The sequence below is a fragment of the Melozone crissalis genome, unplaced genomic scaffold, assembly GCF_028551555.1.
Source record: "Melozone crissalis strain CALT ecotype California unplaced genomic scaffold, PUWL_Pcris_2 ptg000011l_1, whole genome shotgun sequence".
Taxonomy (NCBI): domain Eukaryota; kingdom Metazoa; phylum Chordata; class Aves; order Passeriformes; family Passerellidae; genus Melozone; species Melozone crissalis.
The window spans coordinates 3,936,889-3,954,668 of record NW_026535789.1 but is presented as its reverse complement, the minus strand read 5'-3'; positions in this window follow the sequence as shown (position 1 = coordinate 3,954,668).

Here is a 17,780-nt window from a genome sequence, read left to right as displayed (position 1 = left end):
TTGGCTGCAAAACATAAATATCCTTGTTGGCAGTGTCTTCTTGGCCAAGAAATCCTACAAAGCTCTTGTAACTACATGTCTTGCAGCCTTTGGGAGCCATGCAGTGCAGATGTGAGCCAAACTCACCCTTCCTTTTTATGTAGAAGAGAAGAAAAGGCAATGGCATCATCTAAAAAACTCAGAGGTCTGCTCTCTATCTCATTCCAAGCTCCCTCAAATCCCCCAAAGTGGGACTTAGCTACAAAGAGATGACAAGGACTCTTAGTGCTGGCTCTTTGACTCCACAGCAGCTGCTTTAGAATCTTTCCCATAAGCCTGTGTAGTCATGTGCCAGAAATGTCTCATTAGAAGAAACTTTCCCAAGTGACTTGCATGGAGGTCTGCTTGAAGGGTATTTGAGGAGAAAGGCTCCCAGCAGAGGTCTGGGCTTTGGCCTAGCTGTGTCCCCTGCTGATTGTGAAGTGTGCCATCAGCTGCAGGGCTTTCTGGGCCAAAAAATATCATCAAGTCCCTTGGACTTGCTCTTTTAGGCCTCTAAGAGCTGGACCACATTTCGGGGCACATTTGGAGACCTCATCTATGGGTGGATGGACCACCTAGGATTTTCCCAATTGCTGGGAATGGTTCTCCAGGTCTCTGGTGTAAAACGGGGCTCCCCAGCAACTGCGCATCTGCAAGATGATAAACAATTGTCTTGGTTTGAAGAGTGATGTGTCTGCTAATGAAGGCAGAAGGCTTCTCTGAAATGGAAAATGTAAATCCCCTCCCTTCAAATGATTCTAATTTAGAAATTCAAATGCTCTCAGGGAAAGATATGGGGATAGGACTGATCCCGCAGGGCCGGGCAGCGTTTGCTGATGGTCTGAGCCCTTCCTAAAGATCCTGTGCGGGCTGTCTTAGACACCTGGGGCCAGGCATTCCTTCCAAGCTGGGCCACTTTGGCTGGGCTAGGGGCGGCCCCAGGGCAGAAGGCAGTGTGTGCAAGGGCCCTGGGTGGCACGCTGCAGCACGGTCTCGGTGCCATGGAACGGAACCCGGTGACCAAGGGCCCTTTGTGACACGTGGGAAATAGAAGCTTGCCCAGCTGCTGGGAACACACAACGGGGCAGAACGGGACAGAGCAGTGCTGTGAGGAGCCCCCGCACAGCGCACTCGTTCCCGTCTGACCTGGAGCCTTTCGGAGGCGTTTTTCCTGCAGCTGACCTCAAGGCCAGACTACAGGACTTGGTGACCCGTGGCCTTCCCGAGGCTTCTCTTCTGCAGGTGCCCGCACAAAACCAGTCATTATCATGGAGCAGAGACCCCTGAAAGCACCCAAGGTGGCTTGGGGTGAAGAGGAGGAAGAAGGCCCTGGAGCTGCCCCAGCACATGAAACCAAAGAGGTGGTGCCGTTTGAGCAGCCGCAGGAGGGTGAGTGGCAGAGCGGGGCCACAGGGTTGGTGCCCGCAGCCAACTTGGCGCCATTCCATCCCACCCCATTTTATCCCATCCCACCCAATCCCATCCCATGCCCATGGACGGGACAGAAGAGGGGCCGGGCAGACACCCCGCAGGGGCCCTGCTCCATCCCCTGGGGCATCCCGGGGCTGTCCCTGCCTGGGGAGCGCAGGGCTGGGCTGTGTTCTCCGGCCTCTCTCGCAGCCCCTCAGCTCTGGCTGCGCTCGCTCTTTGCCAGGTGCAGCCCTGCAGCGCACACTGGAGCAGGACCCCACCCATGGCCTCTTCCGCAGGACAGCCCAGGTACCTGCAGCCATCCCCAATTGGGCTGCGCCTACTGGCACCGCGCTTGAAGCATTCCCTGCAACATCTCTGGCTTTATGCCCTTCTCCTACAGCTGTTTTGCAAATTCATCAAGAAAATTCGGCAGGAAGAGACCAGCACCATGGGCACTGGGCTCAGAGCATATTCCCACATCTTCCAAACCAAGACCACTGCTTGTGGTGTCACTGGGCCTCATGAAAACAAAGATCTGTTGTGATACTATGGGGGCTTATGGAACCAAGGGACAATTGTGGTGCTGCAGGGCCCCAAGCAGGTCTGGTTGGCTTGGCCTGACTGGTCCAGCTGACCTTGCATGTTGAAGGTTCCTTCTCATCTGCCCCTAAAACTCTGGAGTTCCATGCTTTCCTTCCTGTGGGAAAGAACTCTCCTTTTCCTCCAGGTGTTCATGGCCAAAATTAGGATTTTACTTCCTAATTTGATTAAATCCAAAGATTCTTTCTATATAAAACCTGCTAGAACAGACTCCTCTGGATGGCCTTGGCATCTTGGGGGCCACCTCTCCTCTGCCTTCAAAACACTGGAGGGATGTGCTTTTCTTTCCATTGAAAAAAACATCTTTTGATGTAGGCGTCTCTGGCCAAAATCGGGAATCTTCCTCCAAAATTCCTTATATCTAAGGATAGCTCCCAGACAAAAGCTGCCAGGACTGTCTAGGTTCCCTTGGCTTCCTGAGGGCCAGCTCTCACCTGCCTGTGAAATACTTGGGCTCTGTACTTTCCTTCCTATGGAAAAGAACTGTCCTTCTTGTCCAGGTGCTCATGGAAAAAAATAGGATTTGGCGTCCCAAACTCTGTCTATCCAAGGATTGCTCCCAGACAAAAGCTCTAAAGACAAACAGGTCTGGCTGGCCTTGGCCTCCTTGAGGCTGCCTCTGATCGGCCTTCAAAACTCTGGGGCTCTGTGGTTTCCTTCCTGTAGAAAAGAACCGTCCTTCTTGTCCAGGCAGCCTGGCCTCAAGCACACGAGCACTGTAAAGGGACAGAGGAGCTCTGTGCTCAGTGAGGTGGGGACTGAGGACAGCAGAGGAGAGCCCTGGGAGGGATTGAAGGGTGGTGTCAGGGATGGTGGATCTTTTTAATATAATAGTAAAGTGGGAGAAAAATGGAAAAACTTAATGTAAATTGCCACTGAGGAGATCAAGACTAGACAGAAGGACAAAGGAATTTCCCTTGCAGGGCAGGGCTGTGGTGCAACATAGCCCCCAGAAGGAGTCTGCAGCCCCGGGCATTGTGTGGGCAGGCAGAGGCAGGCAGGAGGCAGAGCTGTCAGCAAAGGAAGGGCCCAGCCAGGTGGGGCAGCCGGGGGATGCCGACAGCCTGCAGGGACAGAGGCGCAGGGCAGGGACACCGTGGGACAGCCTGGGCTGCACAGGGCACAGGGATGGGCAGCAGTTGCAAGACAGCCCTGCCAGAGCCAACTTGGGCAGCACTTTGGCCATGGCTGCTGGGCCTGGGCCTGAGGCAGGAGCAGGAGACAAGTGACCCTTGCAGGCCTGGGGCCTCATTGCCTCCTTGTCCCTGCTCAGCAGCCTGGCAGGGGCCGCCCCATGCTCCTGCCCTTGGCATTGCACATCCCCACATGCCAGTGCCCATCCTGGGAAGAGCCCTGAGCAAGGAGTGAGGGACAGGATCTGCCTGGCCAGGGGCTGGGGCTCAAGCCTTGGCCCTTTGCATTCCTAAAACACATCCAGCTTTGCTCAGCACCAGACACACCTTTGCTTTGTTCGTCCCCAGCTGTCATCACTGCCTCCACTGTCCTGCACTAACTGGAACTTGGGGACACTTTCTCAGTCGTGTTCCTCAGTGGGAACCATTAAAACTTCAGGAAACTTCAGACTTTCAATATAAGTTTGAGTTCTTGAGAAGTTTTTTGAAGACTCTCTCAGGGACTGAGTCTGATGTAAACAACACCAAATCCCCAAGAGGCTCATTAAAGTTTTTGTGCTGTGTCTGTGTTGCTGAGCTTTAAAGGAACAGCTCTTCCCAGGGCCAGCTCCTCTCCCAGCCCAGCAGAGCTGAGGGCTCTGCCTGCAGGCACTGAGGGGACAGGAGCCAGGCTGAGATAGGCTGAAAGCAATCGGATTGGGAATAGATTGAGCTGAGACTTCACCTGGGGAAAGATCTTCACAGCCCTGTGCATGGTGAGTGTGTGGGTGCAGAGCAATGATCCCTGTGCTCCTGGAGGGATCTTCTGAAGCCAGCACACCCCACCGCCTGGGGGATGTGTCAGGAGGACTCTCCCAGGTTCTCTGTGGCACAGGAGGAGCAGGAGGAGGATGTGCTGCAGAGAGGGGCTGCCCTGGGCACCGTCAGAGGGACAGGGCAGGACGGCTCCTGCTGCCAGGGACGGCTGCAGGGGGTGAAGCTGGGGCTGCAGCCAGGGCTGCCCAGGGCTGTCCTGCAGAGCAGCTCCTGCAGCCCTCAGGGCTCTTGGCCAGCCCAGGGCATGTGCCACCTGCCAGGGGCAGCTCTCAGCCTGCCTGGCAGCTCCCCATGGATGCCGCCGGGGAGAACTTGGAGGTGGCAGGAGCCACCCCCATCAGGGCAGATTCCTCCTGCTGTGGAGATGGTGCTGCATGGCCAGGGCTGCTCTCAGCTTTCTCCTAAAGGGAAGGGAAAGGGGCTGTCAGCTTTGGCCATGTCACTGAGACTCCTGCACTGTCACCCTGGGCATCAGCAGATGGGCCTCAGATCTCCCTCAGAAAGTGCCTCCTCAGCCTCCTCTCCCGACAGACAGCCGCAGCAGCTCCTTAGCTTGCAGCATCTCTGTTTGTCTGGCCTGCCCTTAAGGCCCTGCTGCCAGGGGGATGCCCCTGGGCAGTGCCCTGGGCTGGGAGGGGTCTGCAGGGCAGAGCTAAGCCCCCAGGGCTGGGGTGGGCTCTGGCAGGACTGGCAGGGACAAGGCTTGGATAGAGAGAAACAGCTCCCAGTAGGCACAACTCGAGGCAGCAGAGAGCCAGATCAACCTTTGGCATCCCTCCCTGTCCAGCTGCGTAGGGAAAGAGAGAAGGGCTTAGAGAAATTGACTTTTAAACTGGAGTCTTTAAAAACTCAACTTAATTTTTCAAGCTCAGCTTATGTTGGATCACGCTGAACTAGAGGGAGGTGGAATGGGCAAAGTGCACCTCTGTGGGGACCAGCAGGTCTGACTGCAATTGCGCAGAGGGAGCCCTGTTTTCCCTGTGGGCTTCCCCACGGTTCAGGCTGAGAGCAGTGCTTAAGATGAATCAGGAACTCTGGAGCATAAACCCCAGCTCAAGAATAAACATATTGAGTGAAGTTTCCCCATAGGTAGAGAAGTAGTTTTGAGGGAATTCCTAAAATAACCCTAAAGGGTTGATTCCAAGAGCTTGGTCTCAGCTTTTCAATGTCTTGTTTCTACAGTCCACAATGCCCAGAGGTAAGGAATGTCCAACAGCAGCTCCATCAGGCACTTCCTCCTGCTGGCATTGGCAGACACGTGGCAGCTGCAGCTCCTGCACTTCTGCCTCTTGCTGGGCATCTCCTTGGCTGCCCTCCTGGGCAACGGCTTCATCATCAGCGCCCTGGCCTGCGGCCACCACCTGCACACGCCCATGTTCTTCTTCCTGTTCAACCTGGCCCTCAGCGACCTGGGCATGATCTGCACCACTGTCCCCAAAGCCATGCACAATTCCCTCTGGGACACCAGAGACATCTCCTACTCAGGATGTGCTGCACAGCTCTTTCTGCTTCTCTTCTTCATTGGAACAGAGCTTTCCCTTCTGAACATGATGTGCTACGACCGCTACGTGTCCATCTGCAAACCCCTGCACTACAGGACCCTCCTGGGCAGCAGAGCTTGTGCCCACATGGCAGTAGCTGCCTGGGCCAGTGGCTTTCTCAATGCTCTCATGCAAACAGCCAATACGTTTTCCCTGCCCCTGTGCCATGGCAATGCCCTGGGCCAGTTCTTCTGTGAGCTGCCCCAGATCCTAAAGCTCTCATGCTCACACTCCACCTTCACAAAAATTTGGATTTCATTGCTTGCTGGCTGTTTAGCTTTTGACTGTTTTGTGTTCATTGTTTTCTCCTATGTGCAGATCTTCAGGGCTGTGCTGAGGATCTCCTCTGCGCAGGGACGGCACAAAGCCTTTTCCACCTGCCTCCCCCACCTCACCGTGATCTCCCTGTTTGTCAGCACCTCATTTTTTGCGTGCCTGAAGCCCCCCTCCATGTCCTCGCCATCCCTGGATCTGGCCCTGTCAGTTCTGTACTCGGTGGTGCCTCCAGCCCTGAACCCCCTCATCTACAGCCTGAGGAACCAGGAGCTCAAGGCTGCAGTGTGGACACTGATGAATGGACGATTTCAGAAACAGTAAACTGCTGGAAAATTTTTGCAAATCAATTGTAATATAAGTCATCTTTGATACATTAAGTTGGTTTTAGTTTAGAGGTTCTTTCACTTTGTATTACATTTTTAATATTGCCCACAAAGAAATACAATGGTTTGTACCGTTTCTCATTTTGTTTCTCTCAAAATTTGCAGTGGCCCCTGACTGTGTCAATGAAGAGCTGTGCTCTTGATGGCTTAAGCAAAGTAAAGCATCTCTCAGCCAAGTTTTCACTGCAGATGCCCCCTTTTGTTGCCTTCTCTGGAGCTGCAGCAGCAATGTCTGTGTGCACAGCTGGGGCAGATCAGTGCTGGCCCAGCCGCTGTGCCCAGCAGCAGCAGCACTTGGTGTTGCCAGTGCTGCTGCCGTGGCCCTGCCCGCTGCCCTGGTGGCCCTGGTGTTGCTGCAGGGCCTGAGTGCTCTCGGGGCCGGGCACAGCCCTGGGGGTGGCAGTGCCGGGGCCGCAGCAGGGACAGGCCATGGGCACTGCTGGGGCAGCGCTGATGCCTCAGCCCAGGCCCTGGGGGCTCCAGGCTCCTTGCCCAGGCTCTCTCAAGAGGACGCCCAGGCCAATGCTGAGCACAGAAAACCCCCGTGAGCAGCCCCAGGCTGGCCGTGGGCAGGCTGGGGGCAAACAGCATGGCTGGGGCTCTGCAAGGGCCCTGGGGCTGATGGGAAGGAGCAGCAGAGCAGGGGCTGGTCCATCCCCAGTGCACTGCACTGCCCAGGGCAGTGTCCCAGGGCGTCCTCATGGATCTGCCAACAACATCCCCCCTCTGCAGCCCTGGCCTCTCCCCCAGCTCACACAGGTGCCCCATCCTTGCAGGCGCAGACACGACAGCACTGGCTCAGCAGCCCCTGATTGCATTGCACAGAGCGGGGGACCACGCCCATGCTGTTGCTGTGGGGACATGAACATGAGGGAGCACAAATGCCATCAGCCCCTGGGGCCAGCAAGGGCTGGGGGACACCAGGGAAACCATTCAGCTTTGTCCTGGTCTCTGCAGTCTGCCAGAAAGGTTGTTCCCATCAGCTGGGAGTTTCCTGTGCCACTGCAGACTCTGTTGGTCAGAGCCAGGGCTGCCTGGCAGCCACCCCCAAACTGCCCTGAGCATTTCTCTGGCTTCACCTTTGATTTCTTTCCTCATCCCTGATCCAGATTCCTTCTTATTGCGCATCCCTGTCCCCTCCCCTGCAAACAGCCCATCCCTGTTTGCCCTTTCCTCTCTGGCCCCACTCCCCATTGCAGTTCCTGACTTGGCACCATGGGAACGTCCCTTGGGCAGCAGGATCATCCTACAAGTGCTGCAGGAATTGTCTGCAGGCTCCTGCAGTGCCTCCTGCTGCTCCCTTGCCAGAGGCACCCCAGGCCAGGGAAACACATCTGGGCTGCTGTGTCTGGCTCTGGGGCTCCCCGTTCTTGGCAGTGAGGAGGAGCTGCAGAGGCTCTGCAGGACTGACAGGATGGGCTTTGGGGGTGGCAGGAGAAGCTGAGGGACCTGGGCTGCTGGAGCTTCTGAAGAGGAGGTCCAGAGCTCCTCCTGCAACTGCTCCAAGGGTGGTTCCAGAGAATCACAATATCAACAAGGGTGGAAAAGACCTTGGAGATCATCAAGTCCACCCTGTGCCCTGTCACCACCTTGTGTCCCTGAGCCTCCTCTTCTCCCTGATAAACAACCCCAGCTCCCTCAGCTGCTCCTCACAGGACTTGTGTTCCAGACCCCTCCCCAGCCTTGTTGCCCTTCTCTGGACATGCTCCAGCCCCTCCATGGCTGTCCTAAACTGGGGGCCCAGAACTGGACACAGCACTCGAGGTGTGGCCTCACCAGTGCTGAGCACAGGGCAAGAATCACTGCCCTGTTCCTGCTGGCCATGCCATTCCTGATCCAGGCCAGGAACCATTGGCCTTCTTGCCCACCTGGGCACACTGCTGGCTCATGTCCAGCCTGCTGTCCATCACTCCCTGCAGGTCCCTTTCTGCCTGGCTGCTGCCCAGCCACTCTGTCCCCAGCCTGTATTGCTGCAGGAACATGTTGTTGTGGCCAAAGTGCAGGACCTGACAGTTGGACTTGTTCAACCTCACCTTGTTGGGTTTGATCCCTGGATCCAGCCTGTCCAGGTCCCTCTGCAGAGCCCTCCTACCCTCCAGCAGATCCACACTCACACCCACCTTGGTGTCATCTGCAGATTTGCTGATGCTGGACTCAGTCCCTTCATGCAGATCATCAGTGCAGATATTGAAACCCAGGCTGGCTGGCTCTGACCCCTCGGCCATCCTGTGGGCGCCCTGTGATGGCACTCAAAGTGATCTGTTCCTTAACTTTGCTGGGCACCCAAGTCAGGCTGACAGGCCTGGAGTTCCCCAGCTCCTCCTTCCAGCCCTTCTTGAGGATAGGCTCACATTGGCAACTCCAGTCCTCTGGGCCCTCCCTGCTGAGCCAGCACTGATGGTAAATGATGGAGAGCAGCTTGGGGAGCTCATCCACAGCTCCCTCATGCCCCTGGGATGGATCCTATCTCCTCCCATAGACATCTGTGAGCATCTGAGTGACTCAGTATGTCCCCAGCTGCTTCCTCCTGGATTAAAGGGGGGGCTGTTCTGCTCCCTGTGCTCATCTACCAGCTCAGGAGAACACTTTTCTTGAGGACAGCTTGACTTATTCTTGAAAACTGAGGCAAAGAAGGGGTTAAGTACCTCAGCCTTTTCCTCATATTTAGTAACCACATCTCCCCAAATAATGAATGGAGATTGTCCTTGTACCTCCTTTTGCCATTAATGTACTTATAGAAACATTTTTATTATCCTTCACAGACATGGCCTGGTTAAATCTTAAGCTTTCACCTCTCTAATTTTTGTTCTGCATGGCCTAACAACATCCTGAAACACATCCTGAGATACCTACCTTTCTGCTAGAAGGTGATGCACCTTCTTTTTTGCCCCAGGTTCCTGCAAAAGGCCCATCACATACAGAACGTCACCTGTTGGCTAAAGTACACCTCAGAGGAGGAAAATACAAGAGTCCATAAATTAAAAGAGGGAAAGCAAGTTAGGAAAGTAAAAGAAGAGGCTGGGAAGGCTGACAAAAACTGGGACCTCCTTGACCACTTACTTCCTCCTACCCTTGCAGTACCTCAAATCCTTCCTCCAATTCCTCTTGCTGTGGACCCAATTCCTCCTCCTCTCTCAGCTGCCATTCCTTTACCACCTGCTAACCCAGTTATACCTCCAACACCTTCCCCTCAACCCTCTGCTTACACTCTTTACCCTTCACTACCATCCTCTTACCTCAACCATCTCATGCACCCCTTATTCACCAGCAAGTTCCTGCTCTGCCTCCCCCAGCAGAAACGAGAAGCCAAACAACATCTCAGAATCTCATGCCCAAGAGTGAAGTTAACCAGTCAGCCTCCGCAGCTGATGTTTTACCACTCGGACCAAAGTGGCTGAAGTGGAAAAATTGTTCCCCCTCAGAGAAGTTCCCATGGGTGGGGTGGCCAGGGAGATTGGATTTGTAAACACTCCCTTGACTGCGTCCGAAGTTGGAAACTTTAAGTAAGAATTGGGAAATTTAGTGGAAGACCCAGTAGGAATAGCAAATCAAATTGATCAATTTTTAGCCCCTAATATTTAGACATGAGGACAATGGTACATCTTAAACATCCTATTTTCCCTAGAAGAGACTCGAATAATAAGAACTACAGGAATGAAAATTTGTGAGCGAGAAAACCAACCCGGGCCCCAAGGTAACAAAAAATGCCTTTAGTGGAGTCTGACTGGGACCCTAATCAAGAAGAGGGGAGAAAGAATATGAGAGATCACAGGTCCCTGATGACCAGAGGAATAAAAGAATTAGTCCCTAGAGGGAGTAATACCAGGTTAGCGTTTGACAGCACCTAGGAAAAAGACAAGACCCCAGCATCATGGCTTAATAGGCTAAAGCAAAACTTCCAGATTTACTCTAATGTTGACATAGATAGCCCTGAAGGCCAAGTCCTTCTCAACACATAATTTGTAATTAAATCCTGGCCAGATATCAGATGAAAGTTAGAAAGAATAGAGGACTGGTAGGAAAAAAGTATAATGAACATCTGAGAGAAGCCATAAGAGTATATCTGAGAAGAAAAGAAAAAAAGACAAAAACAAAAGCTAAAATTATGGTAGCCAAAGCCAGAGAAAGTGTAGGCGCCAACAAGGATGGGCCAGTAGAACCACTTAGAAGAGACAAAGGTTTTATTGGACCAAAAGGGACTCGGGCTCTACTCAGTGACAAATATTGTTATTACTGTGGAGAGAAAGGACACCTAAAGAGAAATTGTAAGAAACGCCAATTAGATGAAGCCGTAGCCTGGGAGCAAGAAACTCTGGAGAACATCTTAAGAAGAGATGAGAAATATGCGGGATAAGGGGTGTCAAGGGTTCTATGCTCTGGGGAATTTAATGAATCATCTAGAAGAGCCCTTGGTAAATTTTGAGATTGGTGCCCAGAATGATGAATTTGAATTTTTAGTTGATAGCAGAGCAGGCAAGTCATGTGTGACTAAAATACCAACAGGAATCACAGTCGGTTAAAAGGTCTGCAAAGTATGAGGGGCCAAAGGAGAACCATTGGAGGCCCAGATTATAGAAGATGTAGAAATTAGAGGAAATTCAAGAGAGTGTTGAGCTAATTTCATTTCCATCCCCAAGTTAGGTTGTGATTTATTAGGATATGATTTACAAATCAAATTGGGAATTGGAGTAATGCCAAAAGAAGGAAAAATGGTAGTACAAATAATGGTCTTGACAAAGGGAGACATAGATGAAATCAACCGAAATGTGTGGGCGGAGGAGAGAAAAATTGGTTGTTTGAATATTCCACCAGTAGAAGTAGAGATGCAGAAAGACATCTCCGCCATTCGGGTAAGGCAGTATCCAATTTCCCCAGAGGGAAAGAAAGGACTAGCCCCAGTAATTGACCAGCTATTAAAGGAAGGATTTTAGAACCATGCATGTCTCCACATAATACTCCCATACTAGCGGTGAGAAAAGCTGATGGAAGGTATCGATTAGCAGAAGATTCAAGAGAAGTTAATAAAAGAATGGTTGTGAGGCACCCGGTAGTACAAAACCCTTAAACCCTTTTAAGCCAAGTACCCGAGGAGCATGCATGGTTCTCTGTCATCGATTTAAAGGATGTCTTCTGGGTGTGTCCCCTGGCTGAAGAGTGCCAGAACTGGTTTGCCTTTGAATGGGAGGACATTGAAAAGAAAACAGCAACGAAGGTGGACACATCTTCCCCAGGGGTTTAGAGAATCCTCAAATCTCTTTGGCAAGCTCTAGAAGAACTCCTAGAACAGTTTAAACCTGAGAATGGACATTTACAATATGTTGATGATTTACTTGCATCAGAGGGAGAACAAGACAAAGTTAGAAGTTCTTGCATACAGTTGCTAAATTTCTTAGGGGAAAAAGGCCTAAAAGTATCACAAAAGAAACTGCAATTTGTGAAACAAGAAGTAACATATCTAGGACATATAATTGGCCAAGGGTATAAAAGGTGAAGCCCCAAGAGAATTTTGGGAATTCTGTCCATCCCTGCCCCAAAGACCAAAAGAGATGTTAGAAAATTACTAGGTTTGTTTGGGTATTGCAGATTATGGCTTGATCAGTATAATAAAAGTGCTAAATTTCCATATGACAAATTGATAGACTCAGAGCCTGTAACCTGGATGTCAAAAGATGAGGAACAGTTTCGGAATCTGAAAATTAAATTGACTTCTGCCCCTGTACTGAGCCTATCAGACCTTAAAAAGATCTTTGACCTATTGGTAAACGTGGAAGAGGGGATAGCTTGCGGAGTCCTTACACAGCACTGGGGAGGATGCAGGTGCAGGAAGCCGGTCGCATCTCTCTCCAAGTTACCAGATCCAGTAGCCAGAGGGTGGCCACCCTGTGTGCAAGTGATAGCAGCAACAGCCACAACAATAGAAGACACACAGAAACTAACCTGAAAGGGGAAGATCCAGGTTCATACCCCACACAATGTGAAAGGTGTTTTAAGTCACAAGGCCCCTCAGTGGCTAACCGACGCCTAAATACTAAAGTATGAAGTAATCCTAAGAAGTACTAAGGGCCTCCAATTAGTCACTTCAAAATGTTTAAATCCAGCCCAGTTCCTCATGGGAGAGCTGTTAACAGACCTAGAGCATGATTGTTTAGAAATTATTGAAATGCAGACTAAAGTGAGAGAAGATTTAGAAAAAGGGCCGCTCCCATATGGGAGAATTTTATTTACAGATGGATCATTACAAATGGTAGCCAGTAAACGGGTCTCAGGGTATGCAACCATAGATGGGCAGAACATGCAAGTTGAGGGAATGGGAAAGCTACCCTCAAATTGGTCTGCCCAGTGCTGTGAAATCTGTGCCCTCAAGAGAGGACTAGATTTACTAGAAAAAGATAAAGAAACAATCTATATTGACTCCTGATATGCATTTGGGATTGCCCATACATTCGAAAAATATGGGAAGAACAGGGGTACCTTAATTCTTAAGGCAAAAATTTAGTACAAGAAGAGCTAAGAAAATGAGTACTAGAGTCCCTGAGGAAACCAATAGAGATAGCCGAAGTTCACATAAAAGGACATCAAAAAGGGGACACCCTTGAAATAAAGGGAAACCAATTAGCTGATCAAGTAGTGAAAGAAGAAGCTTTGGAACAGGAAAGTCCAGTTAAAATTCTTTAGATAGAGGGAACACCTAGTGGAGAAAGAAAAGAGGAAAGACCCATCTTTGACAAGAAAATATTAAGAGAGTTAGAAAAATGAGAGGACAGCAAAAAGAAAATGGAGAATGGTGGACCCTTGATGGACGGCAAATTTTAAATAAAGCTCCAGCCCAAAAGGTGATGACAGAGTTATATGACTTGACCCATTGGGGAATACAAGGATTATGTGACCACTTTCCAAGGGATCATATGTGCATGGGAGTACGTACCATAGTAAAGGCAGTTACAAAGGGATGTTTAACTTGCCAACAAATTAATCAGAAACTAATGAGAAGAGTACTGTCTGATCTGGGGGAAGAGAGTTGGCCTTGCGGCCATTCCAAAGTGTGCAGGTAGACTTCACAGTAATGGCCCCTGTCCAGGGATACAGACACTTATTAGTGATCGTGGATCACTTCACCCATTGGGTAGAGGCGTTCCCAACCAAAACAGAGACAGCCCAAGCAGCCACAAAAGCAATCCTAGAAAACATCATTCCCCAATATGGGTTGATAATGTTGATTCTGACTGAGGTCCGCATTTTGCTGCCTAAGTCTTACAACAAGTTGTTGAAGCCTTGGGAATGAAATAGAGGTTGCACAACCCATTGGCATCCCCAGAGCTCCAGAAGAGTAGAAAGAATGAATAAAACCATCTAAAATGTGTTAACTAAATTAGTTACAGAAACCCAGATGAATTGGCTTAAATGTCTACCCTTAGCACTGTTACAAATTAGAACAAGGCCTCGAACAGGTATAAGAGTCTCATCTTATGAAATGATGTTAGAACTCCCCTTCTTGACAACCCCGTATAGCACGGGAATTTATCCAGAAGGAGAGACAGCCACCCAAAAATAGGTAAAGGCCATAGGAAGGAGTTCAAAGATCTTAGGAAAAAGGGTTATCTCCCTCAAACCTCTCCCTTAGACACTAAGGGACATAACATCAATCCAGGGGACTGGGTGTTAGTTAAATCATGGAACTCTGCACCTTTAACCTCTAAGTTTGAAGGCCCTTTTCAGGTCCTACTCACCACCAATACAGGCATACAACCCAAGAGAGGGGGTGGACACATATAACCCAGCTTAAAGGACCTGTACCACCTCCCACTGAAGAGTCAAAACCAACCACATCCCCTACTAAGTCTTCTAATGAATGGATTGTGACTAATTACTCAGACAATCTAAAGCTAACCCTCCAGAGCAGACCTAAAGACTATTGGAGACTGTCTATAGTCAAAAACTTGTTAAGAACTGTTTAAATAATCAAAACTTGTTAAGAACTGTTAAAAATGGCAGTTAATGTTATTTATATTTTACTTTTGATTTTTAAAAGTAGATACTTTCCTGTTGAATTTATTATTAGCTAATGTTTATTAATGAATGTACAGTTTTTAGTTTGTGTTGGAGCCTTTGTTTGTTTTGGTGTATATTCTGATTTTGGAGGATTAGGCATAAGAGTAAATACCTCATTATTTGTTTGGAGTAGTTTATCTCTCATTTTGGATACCGAAAATTCTTAAAGTGATCTGACCATTGAATTCAAGGTTTTTAGGTGCATGTTTTGGTGTTTAAAAGTTTAAATACACCAGTTAACTCCAATCTTAGTGTACAAAGCAATCTCCTATAAAACATCCCTCAAGGCAAAAATAAATTAGTAAAGAAAAGTCAAATGTGTTGACACTGGGAGAATAAAAACTCTGTACTAAAACCAATGAGCTCTTCTGTAGGAGAAAAGCATAACCAGGAGGCAAGGCTGGGTGAGTCTACAGTCTGCCTAAAAACAGCCACTCCAATCACTGGGTGCAGCTCAGTAGTTGTAGAGTTTAGGGGAGTGCCTCATACCAGACTCTTGGGAACGCTCTTACTGATCTAACTTGTTTAACATCATGCTGGGAAGTCAGAAGAGCCCATGTGCTAAATGTTACTACCCCCTTTACAAAGGGGAAGAAACCGGATCTTTAATACGAGTACATACAAATTTAAACTTAAACTGTGCCAACCTCTCTCTATTAGCAACCTGTCTAGGGGAAGGGAAGACTTACTGTATTACACAAAATATAGCCACTTACCAGCAAGGACTGCCTGGGGAGTGTCCTATAGGAGATGCTTGGCTTTGCTTTGAACGTAAGTCCAGTCAAAAAGGCACAGCAGACTTAATAAAAGAGAAAGAAGTAACAACATCAGTAAATGAGAAAGAAGACCTAGAAACATCTCGTGGGAAAAACTTGTTCATAGATTTAGTGGAAAAGACCAGGAAAGAGTTACATTTAGCTAATTGCTGGATCTGTGGAAATACACAAATGGCCAAAGTCTGGCCTTGGGAAAAGATCAGCTTAAGACCAATAGATATGTTAAAATGGACACGAACAAGACAAAAAGTACCAACTATTGGACAAAGAGGAAAAGAATGGTGGGAATTAAAGTCTAAAATATTTGGAGAAGGGTAGTGTATATCTAGGAAAGGGAAAATGTATAAAACCCCAGTAGGAGAAATGTCCTGTAAAAGATATTTAAAAGTAAAACATCCAGTAGCTAGACAGATCCCTAGAAAGCCCAATAAATACTGGCCCATTGGGAAGAAAGAAACGGGGTGTATCTACCAAGAAGGATCTAAATTCCATGAGTGTACTGGAAAAGGAATAAACCCATTCTGGGGAGTGAGAGAAATATCCAAGTACTGGGATTTTCCAATGACTACCAACGATGCTTCTTGGAAAGCTCCAGAAAACCTGGTTTGGATATGTGGGAATATGGCTTACACTGAATTACCCGGGGAGTGGAGCAGCACTTGCACTATCGGAATTATTAAACCGTCATTTTTCTTACTCCCAAAAGAGTCTAGATTGAACCAAGGGGTCCCAGTATATGATGATTTGAACAGATCCCGCTGACCAAAAAGAAACTTAATTGAAATTGGCGGAACCTAGGCACGGAAAAGCAGAGTATGGAGCCCCCAGGAAATAATTTGCACTTATGGACCGGCGACCCGGGCTCAAGATGGGTCCTGGGGACACTGGACCCCAATTTATACGGGGTTAAATCGGATTCTAAGATTACAAGCAGTACTCAAGATGGTATCGAACCGAACTTCTCTAGCTTTAGACCACATAAATGACCAACTATCCCAGACTAGAACTGTGGTGTATCAAATCAGACTAGCAGTAGATTATTTATTAGCTGATGATGGAAGCACATGTTGAAAATTTAACTCCTCTGAGTGCTGCTTAGAAATGGATGACTGCAGTGAAGTCATTAGAAATATCTCAAAGGAAATCTGGAAGTTAGTTTATGTTGGAACACAAGAGTGGATCCCTACAGTTGATACCAGCTGGTGGAACAATTTCTGGTCATTAAAAGGAAACTGGTGGAAAAAAAAAAAAAAACCTTTTCACCCTTTTTCACCTTATGTGAAATGGCTGGTTTGATCCTCCTACCTTGCATGCTCCCCTGTATAATCCGAGTTGTAACATCTGCCGTACAAGCAAGTGTAATGATACCAAAAGGGCTTAATAAAAAAGAAGTAAAAGAAATCATGACAATGAATGATCAAGAACGTGAAGATGCCAAGCGAATTTACAACCAATATTAAAAATTGAAAGAAAATTGTACTTTCAAGAAGAAGTAATTGCTAATTGATGCAGGCTTGAGTCCAATCAAACAATTAGAGGGGGAAATTGTAGAGAATCAATTGTTAAAGGAGTTGATATGAAGTTCATTGTTAAAGGAGTTCATATAAAGTTCCAATGTTAGTTATAGATTGTTTGTTGAATGTTTTATAGTTATGTCAAGTTCCAATGCTAGTTAAAAGAGTTATAATTATGCTAATCCCCTCACTGTCAGGCGTTCCCCCACTGCTCCTGTTAGCGTTCAGAAGCACATAATCACGAGAATGATTCTATGCAGGTGCTTTTATTGAAGAGCTCTGGGCGTCAGGGGTACGAACACAAATCTGTCTCCGACATGCATTCAGGATGAACATGTTTTTATACTCTATTGTTATATTACTTGTTATGAACAAAATTCGGTTAATATTTTTTTTTTTGTGAGAAAAAGTTACAAAAAGGCAGCCAGAGCACTGTAGCTGCCCAAGTTCTTCATGTTTTGTTATTGTAATCACGGGTCGTTGAGGCTAATCCCTCCTTTTGTATTAGCAGAGCCTCGCCCGAGGCTAAGGTGTTCTTTTCCCAGAAGGGTGAAGAGACCTGAGAAGGTGAGGGGGGCTATGCAAAGTGACTCCAAGACCACAATGCAGCATGGGTCCCCCGGTGTACAGAGAAGACCCCAAAACAACAAGCCACCTAAGAGTTGAGGGACTAGAGTGATGTCTAGATGTGAGGAGCCGAGTGCTGAGCCTGCAGAGATGCAGAACACCTTCGGACCCTCTCGCCCTGACCAAGAGAGACGACCCCGGCGGTGAGACCAGGCCGACTGAGCCGGCAAAAGTACCACCTGGCGGGGAATACCACGCCCAAAAGGCTCCCACGAGGACTGGATTCCCCCAGTTCTGCCCCTTGTGGACAGAGCTGCGCATATCCTCCTCCTCTGAGTCGCCCTGGGAGCCGACGGGACCTGCAGACCCGCCGAGACACCCAATCCTGAGCTGATCACTTTTAATAAAGGCATTAAAAAGGAGAAGAACTCTCCTGGCCCTTGTTTATTTCATAACTTTCATGTTAATTATTAAACTTTTATTTTTCTATTGTATACCTAGATTTCATCCAAGCATGGGCTCCTCGTGGTCCCCCTCAAACTTCTAACATAGTTTCTCATTATTCTTCTGTTGCCTTCTCAAGGCGTGGCGACCTGGTTCTTAGCCCAGCACGGTGGCCGTAACCCCAGGGTCACTCGGTCCATATGCTCCTGACACCAACATGGTGGACAGCAAATGGCGTTTATTGAGG